Source organism: Populus nigra, chromosome 3, assembly GCF_951802175.1.
Source record: "Populus nigra chromosome 3, ddPopNigr1.1, whole genome shotgun sequence".
NCBI classification, from domain to species: domain Eukaryota; kingdom Viridiplantae; phylum Streptophyta; class Magnoliopsida; order Malpighiales; family Salicaceae; genus Populus; species Populus nigra.
In genome coordinates, this window is record NC_084854.1 from 10,945,046 (window position 1) to 10,961,541 (window position 16,496).

Sequence of the window (16,496 nt, forward strand, 5' to 3'; positions counted from 1 at the left end):
TTTTTTATTGCAAACACAAAGACAAAGTAAGGACAAAACAAGAAATGGCCACAGAATAACGTACGAACATCATAAAGAGTGGGACATTTGACACGTGTACGACCTCGCAATGACTTTGTTACCCCGTTCATCCACACTAGCAAAAAAAACGTGGAAAGTTTATTGTTAAAGTTAAATTTTGCTTTTGTCATTAGAAGAAAAATTGATGTGCTTTGTTTTATACGGTAATTTGATTTTTTTTTAATTGTTAATTGGTCATTAAAACACAACATTGTCAGGAGGTATTTTCACCTTTTTTTTATTTTTTTCAGATTCACTTTAAAGTCAAAAATATTAGAGTTGTTAACCTGAGTGTTTTTATCTTTTCCTTTTTTACAAAACAGTAAAAGGATTTTTTTTTCCTCTGAGAATCAAAAAAAAAAATTAAGGCATGTGTTTAAGGATGTTTTTATCTTTTTACACGGGTTTTTTTTGTTAATTTCATAATCATGAAGGGCATTTTGGATTTTTTAATCAAAAAATTATTGACTTGTTTACCTCACGTATGTAAGAGGCATTCACACCTTTTGAGTAGTGCATACAACGCCTCTATAAAAAGTGTAGGTATCTCTTGGTGGCTAAATCTGCTCTTTTACCATGTCGTTAAAAGTGTCATCTCGTTCTCTTCCTCCTACTGTAGCTTGTGATGGAGGCTGATGGATGATTAATGCTAGTAATTGTTTCTTCTCTCTCTTATTGTAAAAGGAGAACACCTTGGCCTTTTTTGTTTTTAGTATTTTAATTTTAATCCTTATTCTTTTTATTTTTAATTTTTTTTCTTGATCCTTTTATAAAAGTTTTGTTTATTTTCAATTTAGTCTTTCAATTACAATTTGTAATATATTATATTTTTCAATTTGATCCTTATTCTTTTTCTTTTTATTTTTTTTCCTTGGTTTTTTTATTAAAATTTTATTAGTTTTCAATTTCATCATTCGATCAAAGTTTATGGTATATTATTTTATGTGAACCTCATGATCACGTGGTCACACAACCCACAACGAAGATGATAACTTCCCCAAGAAAGTCAAATAATCAAGTTTATTGAACATTGACCCAGAGCTTATCTGTAACTAAGAACTAGATGTATTGGATGATAGCGAATGATGCCATAAGATCAGATATACCTTTATAAGTCAGATTTACTCTTCGTCCCAACAAAGAAGAAGAAGTTTGCTCAAACAAAACTAAATTTCATTGATGTTTAAAAGCTGCCAAATTTGCAGCAAAACAAAATATAATCCTAAGATAATAACTCTAACAGCCCTATATGAGACTACAAACCAATAGGCCTTAACTAAAACTCAGCTAAGCACAAGCTTAAAGCCTAAAATAAACATAAGCATTGATTTTGGCCAAAACAAACCTATCATAAATAAAAACACTAAAACTAAAATATAATTATCCTAAATATTAATGAAAACAATACATAAACCTTAAGAAATATTCAGATTAATACAAGTTATCGAAACAACCCCAAAACTGTATCTCCTTGCATTGGATCCTTTAGTGACGAATCCAAAACTTAGAAGAAAAGGTATCTTTTTGTGTTGTCCATTAATTCTTTTTTCTTGCTTCAAATATGTTGTCGTGAATGCTGAAGTTTTTCCCTTATTTAGCCAAAAATATGCCCTAAAAAATAAAAAGAAAAGTGACTGAAATATCTCATTTAAATAAGCTTCTATAATCTCTCTTTTGAATAAGAAAATCAAGTAAAATAAGGAAAAAAACAACAAAACAATCATAAGCCTCCTTGTCCATACATTCCATAATGGATATGGAATTCTTGCATACCATAAATAATAATTGCTACCATAAATGTCTTCTTATTTGATATGGATTCCTTATAGAATAGGTAAGCCAATTGTTACCACACATGCTTCCAAAAGTATTAAAAAATCCTTATATTAATTAGAATCCATAATTCACAAGGAAACAATGTTTCTCCTATTTTCGCATATTCCTTGTGGATCTTAGTCCTAACTTCAAACACGTGGTTCTCTCTTGTTTGAATGAATTAACAATCCTCCCTTATATAGATAAAAAGGTATGAATGTCTACTTTCCAACTCAATCTCAGCATAATTCCTTCTATAGCTATAGATATAGTCCAAACAACAAACAACAAACAAAGGTCCAGATATACAAATTTGACAAGATTTGCCTAGTAACTTTGACCATTTGAAATAATTACTTACCGTACTTTAATTGACATGATATTTTAACTTAATTTAGAACATGTCTAGAAACGTTTTTCAAAATATCAGCTTGATCCATAGTCGAGTTGAAAGTTATGTCTGATAATAATAGAGTTGAAATTAATTTTTTCTTTAATAAATTTAAAGCATGCTCTTGTTCTTTATCCCATTTAAAAACCCACAGATTTCTTAATTATCTTAGTTAAAAGTGCAACTAAAGTACTAAAATCTTTAACAAATCTCTTATAAAAACTAGCCAAACCATGAAAACTTTTTACTTTAGTAATTGAATTAGGTGTAGGTCATTCTTAGATAGCCCTAACTTTTTTCTCATTATCTCAATATCTTTTGCACTAACAACATATCCAAGAAATACAAACTTTCCATGCAAAAGTCATACTTTTTTATATTAGTAATTAGCATATAAACATTCTTTTCACAAAACAAACCAACATATTTCTTAAATGTTCTACATGTTCCTCTAAATTCTTGCTATAAATCAAAATAAACCATAACAAACTTGCCTATATAATTGCGCAAAACATGGTTTATTAATTTCATGAAAGTACTAGGTTCAGTAGTAATTTCAAATGTATAATTAGCTACTCATACAAATTATATTTAGTTTTAAATACATTTTTCCATTCATCTCACTGTTTCATTCTTATTTAATGATATTCACCTTTCAAATCAATTTTAGAAAACACACAAGACCCATGAAATTCATTTAATATATCATCAAGTCTTGGAATTAGGTATCTATTTTTTATTGTAATATTTTTAATGGCATAATAATTAACGCACATCCTCAAAGTCATATCCTTTTTTGGTACTGTTAACACCAGAACTGCACAAGGATTCATGTCTTCTTTTATGTACTTTGTTATCATCAATTTTCCCACTTACCTTTGAAGTTACTTTGTCTCCTTGAGATTATTTCTATAGGCTGACTATTAGATATAGATGTTTTAGGTACAAGATTTGGTGCTCAATTTTCCTAATAGGTGGTAACTCAATAGAATTTTTATTAGGAAAGATGTTTTTATAATAACGTAATAAAAAAACACAAAACTAGAAATACAACGATCAAGGTTATTAGTGTTAAAATATGTCTTATTATATACAAGTAAAATCATAGGCATGTTAAGACAAAATAAGCATTCTTAAACTCACTTCTCTTAGTATAAAAATTAACATATTTTTATTTTTATTTTTATTTTTTCACATTCTTGTTTCTCACTCTTCCTTTCTCTTCTCCTCTTTTCCTTTCTCTTATCTCAGTTGAATCCCTAATAATTCCTATGTTGGCCTAATCTAACCTTTCTCTCTCTTAACTTACTATAGTTTCACTCTTCCTCACAACCTCGCATGTTTGATCTTTTTCTTCAGCATCACTTTCTTCTTTCAATTTCAATCAGTCTTCATACACTTATCTAGGGAACAATTATACAATTATGAATATCTTCTCATCCTTCTCAAGAAAATACATGTTCTTAAACATATATTGCTTAGCTTTTTTTATTAAATTACTAAAGTTCCCCCAATAATAAATGAGTAGCATGCACAGACACAACATCACAGAAAACTCCATCTTTATATTTTCCAACCAAAACTTGCATAGTAACTTTCACTTCTCCACAATCATTCAACTATTAAAATCTAGAAGGCCTTTCATATTTAATATTTTTTGTATTAAATTTTTTAACAAGTGTTGTACTAGCAATAGTAGCACAACTCTCGCTATCAATAATCATACTATATGTCTTATTATTTATATGGTATTTAGCATGGAATATTTTCTCCCTTTGTTGCTTTATATCATCCTTCTTAATTTGAACATTAAGTGTTCTCCTAATCACCAAAGCCTCTTCATCAACTAGATACTCAATATTATTATAGTCTTCTAATGGTGGCATTTCATCCTTCTTGGATTTGTCACTTTTTGATTCAATATCCCTATGCTCTTTTATAGTCATAATCCTTTAATTTAGATATTGTGGAGCTATATGTCCACTCCTAAAACACTTGAAACACTTAATATCATAGTTACTATTTCATGGGATCTCAATTTTACCTTTTGTTTTAGTGGACGAATCTTTCCTCCAAGCCTTAAATAGTTTTGATTTGTTACCTACAGAATTTAGCTTTGATGTTGCAACCATTTCTCTCCTATAATTCAAACTCTAAGTAAAAAAAAAAAACTTGAATTGCCTCATTGACATATACTTCTCTTTCTTTTCAACTGTCTCTCTATTTTGAAAGCTATATTAATCATATCTTGAAAATCAATATAATATTGTAACTTAACCACATTAGTTATCTCTTTAATTAATCCATTCATAAGCCTTGTCATTGTAGCTTCTTTATTATTCACAACATTATCTCTAGTAATGACAATCTTTATTTCTTTATGGTAATCATGACAATCTTAACATAGTGTTGCAATTCAACCATATTGCTTACTCCTCTTATATTTCATACAAATTTTTGTCTTTACATTCTAATAGGCTCACCTTTACCTTTTACCATTCAATTTTCAAGATTTCAGCTTTAATGGCTTAAGAGAGAGCTATTTATATAGTTCAAATTTAAGTTATTTACAACAATGTCTTTATGTTTAGTTCATGTGTTATATTTTTTATTTACCTAGATATTCCATCTCGTTTCACTATTTTAAAATATCACACTTAAAGTTTATATAATAAAAATTTATTTCCAATTATTTATTTTTCTTCCATTTTGAATTTTACACTAATTTATTTCATTATTGAGTTTAATTTTTATTCTTTTATTAACACCATAAAATTTTAAATTAGGGGTTTACATGGGGTATGATGATATGTTGCTTGATAATGCATTTGATCTTCAAATATAAATCATTAAATTGTTGAATTGATAATAAATTAAATTATTTAATCGTAGTTTATTTAGGATTATAATTTATATTTGTGTCAACTTATTAGAAATCTAATGGGTAACACATATTAAGAACTACTAGTTAGAAATTAAACTAGGATAATTAATCAAGTATGACTTGATTTTGAATAAGTTTTAGAAATTAAGGACTAAAATATAATTAATATAGGGGATTACAATTCTAGACCTAGAAAAATCAAGTAGGGACTTGATTGAATAAATTTTTAAAATTATCTTGAAATAATATATGTTATATTTTTCAGGGGGCAATTTGGTATTTTACCATTTATAGGGTTATGAGGTTTTTCCTATAAAAAGAATTGCATATCTCATAATTTTTTATGTAAGATCTGATATAATTAGATAGAGAAGTATGTTACAGAACATATGGTGAGAGTTATACAAGCTAAGTAATAGAACATATGGTATAAGAAACACTTGAAAACATAAAAAGACAGAGTTACCACTAAAAGACATAGTGATTCATCTCTTCTAAAAGAATTTTAGGAGATTTCTCACTGATGATTTGTGTGGATTGCTGTTAGAGGTCGGACACTTAGATGACTTGTGGTTTGTGATAGTCCAACCTTGAAGAATTTGATTAAACTTCAGAAAGAAGATTTAATCTTCAAGTAATCTTTACTCATACCCTAAACAACTCTATATTGTTTAATGTGATCTTTAAAACTCTCGAAAAATTCAAACTTATTGTTTCGACCAAACAACAGTGGAACAATCTTGGATTTGATATGTAATGCCCTTATACCTAATAAATAACAAATCTTAGTTTATAGATCATTCTCTTATGCCTAGTAATTAAAAACCATGTATGATTAGTTTATGACATGATTTAACTCAAAATTGAAACCCCAATCAAACGATATAAAAAAGAGTTCAAATTTAATATATAGTGAAATTTTACCCTACATAACCAATATATCAATTTTGAAGTGATTTCAAGATGGTTTGATTCAGTTTCTTTATTTTTTTTACAACAGAATTGAATTAGCTTGAATATCATTTATTCTTCTTCTTGTTTTTTTTTTTTTAACTTTTTTATGTTGCTGATATGTTCAGGGATAGTAACAAAACAAAACAAAAACACTTTTTTGTACTAAGATGTTGAAAACACAAAAAGAAGAAGAAAATTGAAAAACACCATTAAACTTATGGAACACAAAGAAAATGAAATTTTCAGAAAGATATTATCTGGGTTCAAAAATGTATTTTGTCCAAACTCATAGAAAAATATTAAAGTTGTTTGTTAACCACATTAAAGCCACTAAAAAGAATAATCTTTGTGTTAGTGGGTTCCTTTTATTGAGTTCAATGAAGTGATTATTTTCTCTAAACAAGGTAGAAAATGTAGATCGGGATCTTTTTAATTTATTTTGATATGATTGATTTTCATTTTTGGGAATGTTTAGGGGTTGTTAAGTTATTTTCAGGGTTTAAATGGTGTTTTGGAGGTGTTTTAAGGTGAAAAAGAGTTGAAAATCAAGTTTTTATGGTCTAAAAAGATGAATCCTAAATTTATGATCATGAAAGGTGACCTGAAAAAGTCGGGGTAGTAACAAGTCGCTTGCCTTTAGAAAAAAAACTAGTTACATAATTCGCGCGATGCCGTGAGTTAATTTTTTTTATATAAAAAATATTAAAAAAAACGAAGATCTAAAAATGTTAAGTTTTTTTTAGAAGCTATACTTAAGAATTTTGGGTTTAGCTGCAACACTTAACCCAAAAGTAATATTTATAATATTAATAATAACATTAAACTTACATGACCCAAGTTTAAGTGGGTTTGACTGCAATACCATATCCAATAGTCTTGGATGTGGTTTAAGCTGTAAGGTCGTGTTATAAGAGTGTGATAATTAAATAGATTAATTAAAAAGAAAAAACACAAATAAAAAAAACCAACAAGAAGAAAAAAACTAATGAAGAAAAAAAAATCTGAATTAACTGGGTTAACCCTTTAAACCAGGTTAACCCGTTAAACATTGGATTTGTGTCGTGAAAGTTTAATAACTAAATAGAAAAAAAAAATTGATGGGTTACCCAGAATTAACTGGGCTAACCCGTCAAACCAGGTTAACCCATCAAACCCGGGATCCATGTCATGAAAGTTTGATAAGTAAATAGAAAAAAATTGAACATTAACAAACTAAATTTAAAAAAATTAATTAAAAAGGAAAAAAAATAAACAAAAGGCATCAACCTTTTCATTGTGGACTACACTGTGCAGTCCATAGTTAAAGGTATAAAAACGACAAAAAAGAAAAAAAAAACTAAAGGCATCAGCCAATAATTAAATAGAAAAAAAGTTAATATTGATGAGCGAAATTAAATAAAAAATTATTAATTAAAAGAAAAGAAAAAAAAACTTATAAGAAGAAAAAAACTAATGAAGAAAAACAAAAAAAAAATCAAAATTAATTGAGTTAATTCGTCAAACCTGAGATTTGTGTCATAAAAGTGTGATAACTAAATAGAAAATAAATTAATTAAAAAGAAAAAAAAAGCATCAGCTTTTTCACCGTGGACTGCACTGTGCAGTCCATAATGAAAGACATAAAAAGAAAAAAAGAAGAAAAAAAATAAAAGCATCGGCCTTTTCATTGTGGACTTCTTACAATATTAAAAGATGAAATCGGAAGAAAAAAAAACTAATGAGGAAAAAGAAAAAAAATCTGAATCAACTGGTTTAACCCATCAAACCTGGAATTCATGTCACAAAAGTGTGATAACTAAATAGAAAAAAGATTTAATATTAATGAACTAAATTTAAAAAAAAGATTAATTAAAAAGGAAAAAGCAAAGAGAAAAAAACCTACAGGAAGAAAAAAACTAATGAAGAAAAAGAAAAAAATTGAATCAACTTGGTTAACCCGTCAAACCTGAGATCTGTGTCATGAAAGTCTAATAACTAAATAGAAAGAAAGTTAATACCAACAAACTAAAATAAAAAAATAATTAAAAAAGACAAAAAAAAACTAAATGCATCAGCTTTTTTATTGTGGACGGCACTGTGCTGTCCACAGTAAAAAGCTTAAAAAGGAAAAGAAAAGGAAAAAACACAAAGGCATACGCCACGAGTTAATTTTTTTCTTTTATAAAAATATCAAAAAAGGCTAAGATGTAAGAGTGTTAGGTCTTTATGCAAAGATATACCCAATAGCCTTGGGTCTAGCTGCAACGATTGACCCAGGAGTAATATTTATAATATTAATAATAATATTAAACTTACATTACTCAAGTTTAAGTGAGTCTGACTGCAACACCAGATTCAAAAGCCTTGGATGTGGGTCTGACTGCAAAGTCGTGTCATAAAAATGTGATAATTAAATAGATTAATTTAAAAGAAAAAAAATCAACAAGAAGAAAAAAAACTAATGAAGAAAAAGAAAAAAAAATCTAAATTAACTGGGTTAACCCTTCAAACCAGGTTAACCCGTCAAACTTGAGATTCACGTCATGAAAGTTTGATAACTAAATAAAAAAAATTAACGGGTTAACCCAGAATTAATTGGGTTAACCCGTCAAGCCGGAGATACGTGTCATGAAAGTTTAATAATTAAATAGAAAAAAATTTAATATTATCAAACTAAATTAAAACAAAAACATTTAATTAAAAAGAAAAAAAGCAAAAATAAAAATTCCGGATTCACTCGTCAACTCAGGTTAACCCGTCAAACCCGAGATCCATGTTATGAAAGTCAGATTACTAAATAAATTTTTTTTAACATTAACAAACTAAATTAAAAGAAAAAAACACAAAGAAAAAGAAAAAATAAACCTTAAAGGCATAAAAAATAAAAAATAAAAAAAAGACTGCTCAGCGTTTCACAGTGGACTGCACAGTGAAACACTGAGCATTTTTAGTATATGTTATAATTCTAATTCTAATAGAAGGGTTGCACAATGATGCTTGCAAAATGGATCTAAAACTATGAACTTGTTGTTTGGTTTATTTCTAAGGCATTCTCTGGTGCAAAAAGAAAGAGATGGGAAAGCTGTAACCTGTCAAAAAAAGACAGGGAAAAATATGGCAGGGAGCTTGCCACGTAGCCACCAAAACTAACAAAAGAAAAAAGGCCAGAACTTATCGCGAGAATGAATAAAACTCTCCCCGATAAATACTTTGAATCCATAGTAAAAACAACACAGGAATCCACAATGATTTTAGACATAATCTACAAGGATTCACTGAGCAGTTTTAGTTTTTTTTTTAATACAAGAGATGAAAAATATAAAAAAAATCTAAATAAGAGCCTAGGCTTTTAAGACCAAGTGTGCCTGGGTTTTTATGATCTAAAAAATAAATCTTAAATTTATGATCATTAAAGATGAATTGAAAAGGCTAAGGTAGTAACAAGTCGCGTGCTTTTAGAAAAAAAAAATACAAGAGATAAAAAATATAAAAAATCATAATCAGAGCTTAGGCTTCCAAGACAAAGTGTGCATGAGTTTTTTTTTATAAAGGCCCTGGCCAATTAGCACCTGGTTTTTTTTATCTTTTAATTTTTATTTTTTCACCCCTTTTTATTAATTGTTTTTTTTTAAATTTTGATTTTTTTTACAATTTTTAGTTTCATGATATTTTAAAGAGATTTGTTTGAGTAGTAGAAAAATTTCTTCTTTTTTTTCTTTTTATATTTTATATGAATTAGTTTTATTTGTATGATGAAATTTGTATAAAAAACAAAAACAATTTGTTATTAGCACTAACATTTAGCCACTAAGATAAAATAGTTAATTTATTTATTTTTTTATTTTATAAAGCATAAATAACATTTCATATTAAAAAAAAAAATATAATACATGAAAACATATTCATCGCATAATAATAATTTTTTTTTTATAATAAAACGTAACTCGAAGTTTTATACGTAACAAGATACTTTCATAGATAATATATTTGTGTTTGTGAATTAAAAGAAATGACTATTCCATAATATTAAGACACTATTTTATTATATTCTAAATTAATATGGAATTCCATCCACACACACTACTGCAGACTGCAGTGCAGGCGATAAAACCAGTCCCAAGTTAAACAACTCTCCTCTCTGATGTAAAATAATGGTGTTATTGCTGGTCATGTCTTCTAGTGTATATAGAGACACCCACACCCACACCCACTGTATCTGACGGAAAAAAAAAAAAAGTCTTTGGCTAAAATCTCAATAATAAGAAAATATTTTGTCCTTTTTGAAGATCTTGTCAAATACTTTTCGCAATTTTTTTTTAAGATTCCAAATGAAAACCAAACACGTGGCATTCCTTAATCTGAGATTCCTAAAGAAATCATAATGAGGCCCTCCCGTAACTCCGCCCTGAGAGAGAGCATCTCCGAGCTATTCTCTCCGGCGAAGATGAACGGGGCTAAGCGATCTGTCGAAGCTGTGGGATGTAAAAAAAAAGACCTTTTCTCTTTTGAGCGCGAAGGACTTTTGTCTTGTCCGAATGCGCATAGATGCCTGCCTTTCTAGCAAAGCATTTTGTATTATTTCCCCCCCCTCGAACTCATAAATGTATTGATAAGAAGAAGGGAATAAAATCCCAAGAATACATTTATAGTGTTATTTGGTCCCTGTATCTTGAATTTTTCTCGATCTGGTCCCTCAATATATATATATATATATATATATATATACATCATAATGTTGAGTATAATTTAGAAAAAGGAGTCATAACCCATATAGATTTGGCTAATTCATATCCTTAAACAAACAAACGGATTTCTATCTTAAATTATCACAAACACATGGAGTATTGTAAGGAGATGAAATAAGGATGAATTACAGGAAAGTAAATAGTTTGAGGATCAAATAAACAAGAATACATGAACAAAGGACAAGTGAAAAGAAAGCAAATCCAGCTCTTATTTCCACACCCTTTTATTTTATTTTCTAGTCTAGTCGACCTCATTTTCCGGGACAAATCCAGCTTCATCAACCGAAACATCTGCTTCAAATCAAATATCCGATTCATTTCTTTCAATCTCAAATAAGACAGTTTTGGAGCGTTTTCGTATTATTACTGTGATGGGGAAGGTGGCGGTCGGAGCAGCGGTTGCTTGCGCGGCGGCACTGTGTGCGGCGGCGGCGTTGGTGGTTAGGATCAGGATGAGATGTTCAGGGAAGTGGGCCAGGGCTATGGCGATACTAAGGGAGTTTAAGGAAAACTGCGGGACTCCTATTGGGAAGTTAAGACAGGTGGCTGATGCTATGACTGTTGAGATGCATGCCGGCCTTGCATCTGAGGGTGGTAGCAAGCTCAAGATGTTAATCAGCTGTGTAGATAATCTTCCCTCCGGGTAATTAAATACTACTATTATTCCATAATAACTTCTTTACTCGTGTATTTTTAATGTGCTTGAGTGATATTTATGAATTTATGGGATTGTTTTTTGTTCTGAAAAACTGCACCTTGATGCATTTCCTTATTGTGGCCATTCTTTATATACGTGAACTTTTAAGGGTGATAATTTTGAACCTGAGTGTATAAGGAAGAATCTTTAACATATTATTCCTGTTTGGGACTTTTCTTTGTGTCCAGTGGAATTTAGTGGAAATGGGTGGTTTGTTAACTTGTTTAAAGAAAATTTTCTCTTAGTGAAAGGAATATTCTTTTCTAATCTTGAAGTTTACCTTCCTGCAACTGAGCTTGACATATTTCATTTGTTTTCTGTAGGGATCGTAAATATTTTTAGCATTTGCTTTCTAAGTTGGCTAACCTTGTAGTTCCCTCGTTTTCTTTCAATCAATAAATGCCTTTTTTTTTGTTGTAATTCTTTCATCAATGGTTTACTCTCTTCCCCTTTTTTTTAATACTTACTGTTCATAGCTTTACTACTACCTTTTGATTTTTAAAGCTTATTTACATATCGAATCCTTACTTTTCATATACCCGTGATTAAGGAAATTTTCCTGGCATCGAGTTCTCTTATGTTGTTTTAGTATCTTATCATGTTGATAAGTTTGATGAAATCTTGAGCTTTTGAAGTGGGAGGCCATTTCGCTTACTAAACAGATAAGCAAACAGTGTTTAGCTTGTATTGAGTGGATAGATTCTGCATGGTTTGTTTTGTGGCTGCTGATTTGATGTGTTTCCTACGGAATATGGATTTTTATGATCAGTTGGTGGTACTGTACTGTTGATGAAGATTAACTCTGTGGTCTACATAATTATCTTACGATGCACATCTATGTTTTATAAAAAAATAAATGTAAGATGGATTTATTTGAGATTTTTCGTGTCTTTGGATAACTTATCACTTTAATTACAAATCTGTGCTGGTTAACTTGGTAATGATCAACTTGGATGAATGTATAGAAATTTCTGGGATGTGCTATTCCTTTTAATTGTTGAGCCATACGAGTGATTGGTTGGTGAACTCCTTTTAGCTGCAGATAGCCCTGTTTAAATTGTGGATAAGGTTTTTTTTATATATATTTACAGAAAAAGAAATGAAGAATTAAGGAGTGACAGAAGACGAAAGAAGCATTGATGTTCTTTAGGCAACACAAAAGATGTTGCTTTGGTGTAAATTTTTTTTTCCTGAGAAAATGCAATTTCATTTGTCTTAATATTTTATTTTATATTAACTATGGATAGCCACTTCTGTGCTTGATTTTTCAGAGATGAGAAAGGGTTGTTCTATGCATTGGACCTTGGTGGAACAAATTTTCATGTTATATGGGTACTGCTGGGTGGGAAGGATGGAGGCGTTGTCAAACAAGAGTTTGAGGAAGTCTCACTTCCTCCACACTTGATGACGGAATCTTCAGATGTGAGTATCATTTCAAGCTCGGCTAACAAACTTGACCCTGATTAGAATAGTTGGTGATCTGAATATTTTGTACATGATGGTGGTTTCAGGCACTATTTGATTATATTGCTGCAGCGCTTGCTAAGTTTGTTGCCACGGAAGGTGAAGGTCTGCATCCTTCACCTGGGAGACAAAGGGAGCTTGGGTTTACCTTCTCGTTTCCAGTTAGCAAACATCAATAGCATCTGGAAATCTTATAAAATGGACAAAAGGCTTCTTGATAGAAGATGCGGTTAGTCCTAATTACCCTGACATGCCTCTCTCCTCCCTTCTTTTTGCTGTCCTTTTTCTATTATTGCATTACGATCAGTTTTTGCAATGACTGTTATTGTTTTTGATCTTGGTGCCTTATCTGGTATGAGAATAAAAAACTTTAAAGAAATTCTTTTACTATCTAAAAATGTCACTGTTATCCCCTTTACCCACTCCACCTCCTTGCATTCCATTTATCTTTCTTTTTCTTCAATTTATAATCACAAAATTATTATAGCATGCCCATGGGGTACTGGTCATGTGCAGTGTCAAAAATTGCATGCATACTATGTTGAGCCATCCTAAATTACAGTGCAAATAATAGAAGTCTTTTTATTGCACAACACACATTCAGCTGGCATGCACGTGCACACACACAGGTGGTACCTGATTTCTGATGTTTTTTATTTCACTTTAAATATAGAAACCAATCTTTGGCATCTGAAGTATACTAATTTCAGTCATACTTGTTTTCTGATGTTCTGGTTATCACTCTGAATTCATTATGAGTTTCCATTGATCTCAGAAATTTAAGCAATCAGGCATATTCACAACAACAATTCTGAGGGAAAACACATGCCAAACATGCCAGCCTAACTCCAGGAGCAAAGCAATTTTCTATCCCAGCGTTCATTTTCTTTCTTGAGTTCTTATTGCCCACGTCTAGTCTTCATAATTTAGCTAGCATATATCTCAACAGTGTGGAAAACTCAAATTGGTCACATGGATCTTACTTTGAGTTATCAATTCTGCCACATATGCTCAACTTTTATTTGTAAAAGCAGGCAGTTTCTCGATAAATAGCTTTGTGATGGTACATCCCTGATATTTCTGCTCTTGCAAGTGTTAAAAGTAAAAATACTGTTACCAGCACTTAAACTCAGGACATATTGCAATAGCTTCAGTCAATAACTGTACCTCCTTTTTCAGTCAATTCCTTTTTAACGTTGTTGTTTTCTTCCTGATCTTTAGGTTGGACAGGATGTTGTGGGAGAATTAACCAAAGCCATGGAGAGAATTGGCCTTGACATGCGCGTTTCAGCTTTGGTAAGTTATTTGGTTGTTGTCCCTAGGTTTTCTGTTTGGAATGATTTACAATTCAGTGCTTATCCAATGTGTGGTTAATGCTTAATGCATTCACATGTCTACATAACTAAACAGATTCATCAACTTTCTGGGCTGATGTAGGTCAACGATACTATCGGAACATTAGCTGGAGGTAGATACTACAACCCTGATGTCATTGCTGCTGTAATATTGGGTACTGGAACAAATGCAGCATATGTAGAGCGAGCATATGCAATTCCTAAGTGGCATGGTCTTCTACCCAAATCTGGGGAAATGGTTGGCATTTCAGATCTGATTCTCTTCTTTTTATTTTCTTTATGACAGGAATGCTTATTATTTCATACTGAAGCTTTTCTTACTAGGTTATCAATATGGAATGGGGTAACTTCAGGTCATCACACCTTCCAATAACAGAATATGATCAAAAGACTTGGATGCTGTATCTTTGAACCCTGGAGAACAGGTGATACAATTTCTTTTATAGTTTTGACTCATTGCTGCTGATGGAGTTTGTTTAATTTAATCATAAGACCCTTGTCGTTATTGTTTGCATATTTTTGAAAAGATTATTTCTGGTATGTATTTGGGAGAAATTGTACGCAGAGTTCTACTGAAAATGGCTGAAGAGGCCGACTTTTTTGGTGATGTTGGTCCACCGAAACTGAAGATTCCATTCATATTAAGTTCTGCCATATATATCTGTCTGTGAGCTGTCTGCTATGTATTGAGTTTAAAGTTTGTGGTCTTTTTCCTGTTTTAATTTGAGATGGCTTATCAATGCATCTTGATCCACCCAATGTTGTTGATGTTAATACAAGCTCTCACTGCTGTTAATATACAGGACTCCTCACATGTCTGCGATGCACCATGATGCATCTTCAGATCTGAGAGTAGTTGGAAGCAAACTAAAGGATATCTTAGAGGTATTATGCTTTGCTGATTGTATTTGGCTTCTGTATCATTTTACCTCTTACATCTTGAAACTTTTTCTTAATAAGAAAAACAGATAAATAGAAAATGAGCTTAAAGATCGAAATTTCCTCTTTACTTGCTTCAAGTATTCAAGTAGGTATTATAATGAAATGATGTGGTGGAGGTTTTGTTTGTCCCTATTCCATCTTCATGTTTTGGAAAATTTCTTTGTGATATCTCATTTGGCATTCATTTTGCTTTTTCTGGACTCAAAATCTGTGTGATGCATTATGTATAAGAGAAAAAAAGTAATTTCACTAACTAGTCAGGTTAGGTTTGTGTTAACATTATTTGTAGTAACCCTGCTCTATCTCCTGTCAAGAAATTTTGGTTTTTCTGCAAACATGCCACATTTGGCTTGGGGTGAATCGGTTTGTAGAAGAGTCATGATGTTCAATGTCATCTATGCTGTTCTCAAACTGCAAATATATTGCATTGGTTAGCTACATACTCCAAAAGCACGTTTCAGTTTTGATTCATTTCCCCCCAGATACCTAGTACCTCCCTCAAAATGAGGAAAGCTATTGTTGAGTTATGTGACATTGTTGCCACTCGTGGTGCCCGCCTATCTGCTGCTGGGATTGTAGGCATCCTCAAGAAATTGGGGAGAGACACGGTAAAGGATGGTGAAAAGCAGAAGTCTGTGGTAGCATTGGATGGGGGGCTGTACGAACACTACTTTAAATTTAGTACCTGCATGGAAAGTGCACTCAAAGACTTGTTGGGAGAGGAAGTTTCTGACAACGTTGTCATTGAGCACTCCAACGATGGCTCGGGCATTGGAGCTGCTCTCCTAGCAGCCTCGCATTCCCAATACCTTGAGGTCGAGGAATCTTGATAATAACCCATCGGATGAAAGTAGTGTTACTTTTTCATTATTATTATTATTATTTTTTCTGTGTATATTATCCCTTTCCAGTTGACTTCAAATCATCTAGAGCTTTTCAAGCCTTGTAGTTCTTAGGATGATGCCAGCGAAATCCATATTTCGTGGTTGTAAGTTGAGCAGTGTATCAAATACTCTTTTGACAAAGTGCCATTAGCCCAGAGTGGCAGTCTGACACGCTGCCCTGTTTTTACTTCCTTTTGGCATTTACTTGAATTACACAATAAAGTGTGGGATTTACAACAATGATTTGATTTGCTACATTTAGCGGAATATTTTTCTATGGTTCCAAACAGAAATAAAGTGTAATTCTACTATTATGATTTATTTCC

The 16,496-nt window shown here is 31.1% G+C and overlaps 1 pseudogene; it reads left to right on the forward strand.

Moving 5' to 3' along the window:
* Nucleotides 1-10,872: 10,872 nt before the first annotated feature.
* On the forward strand, nucleotides 10,873-16,410 carry LOC133688707 (hexokinase-1-like; annotated as a pseudogene).
* The last annotated feature ends 86 nt before the right edge of the window (nucleotides 16,411-16,496 follow it).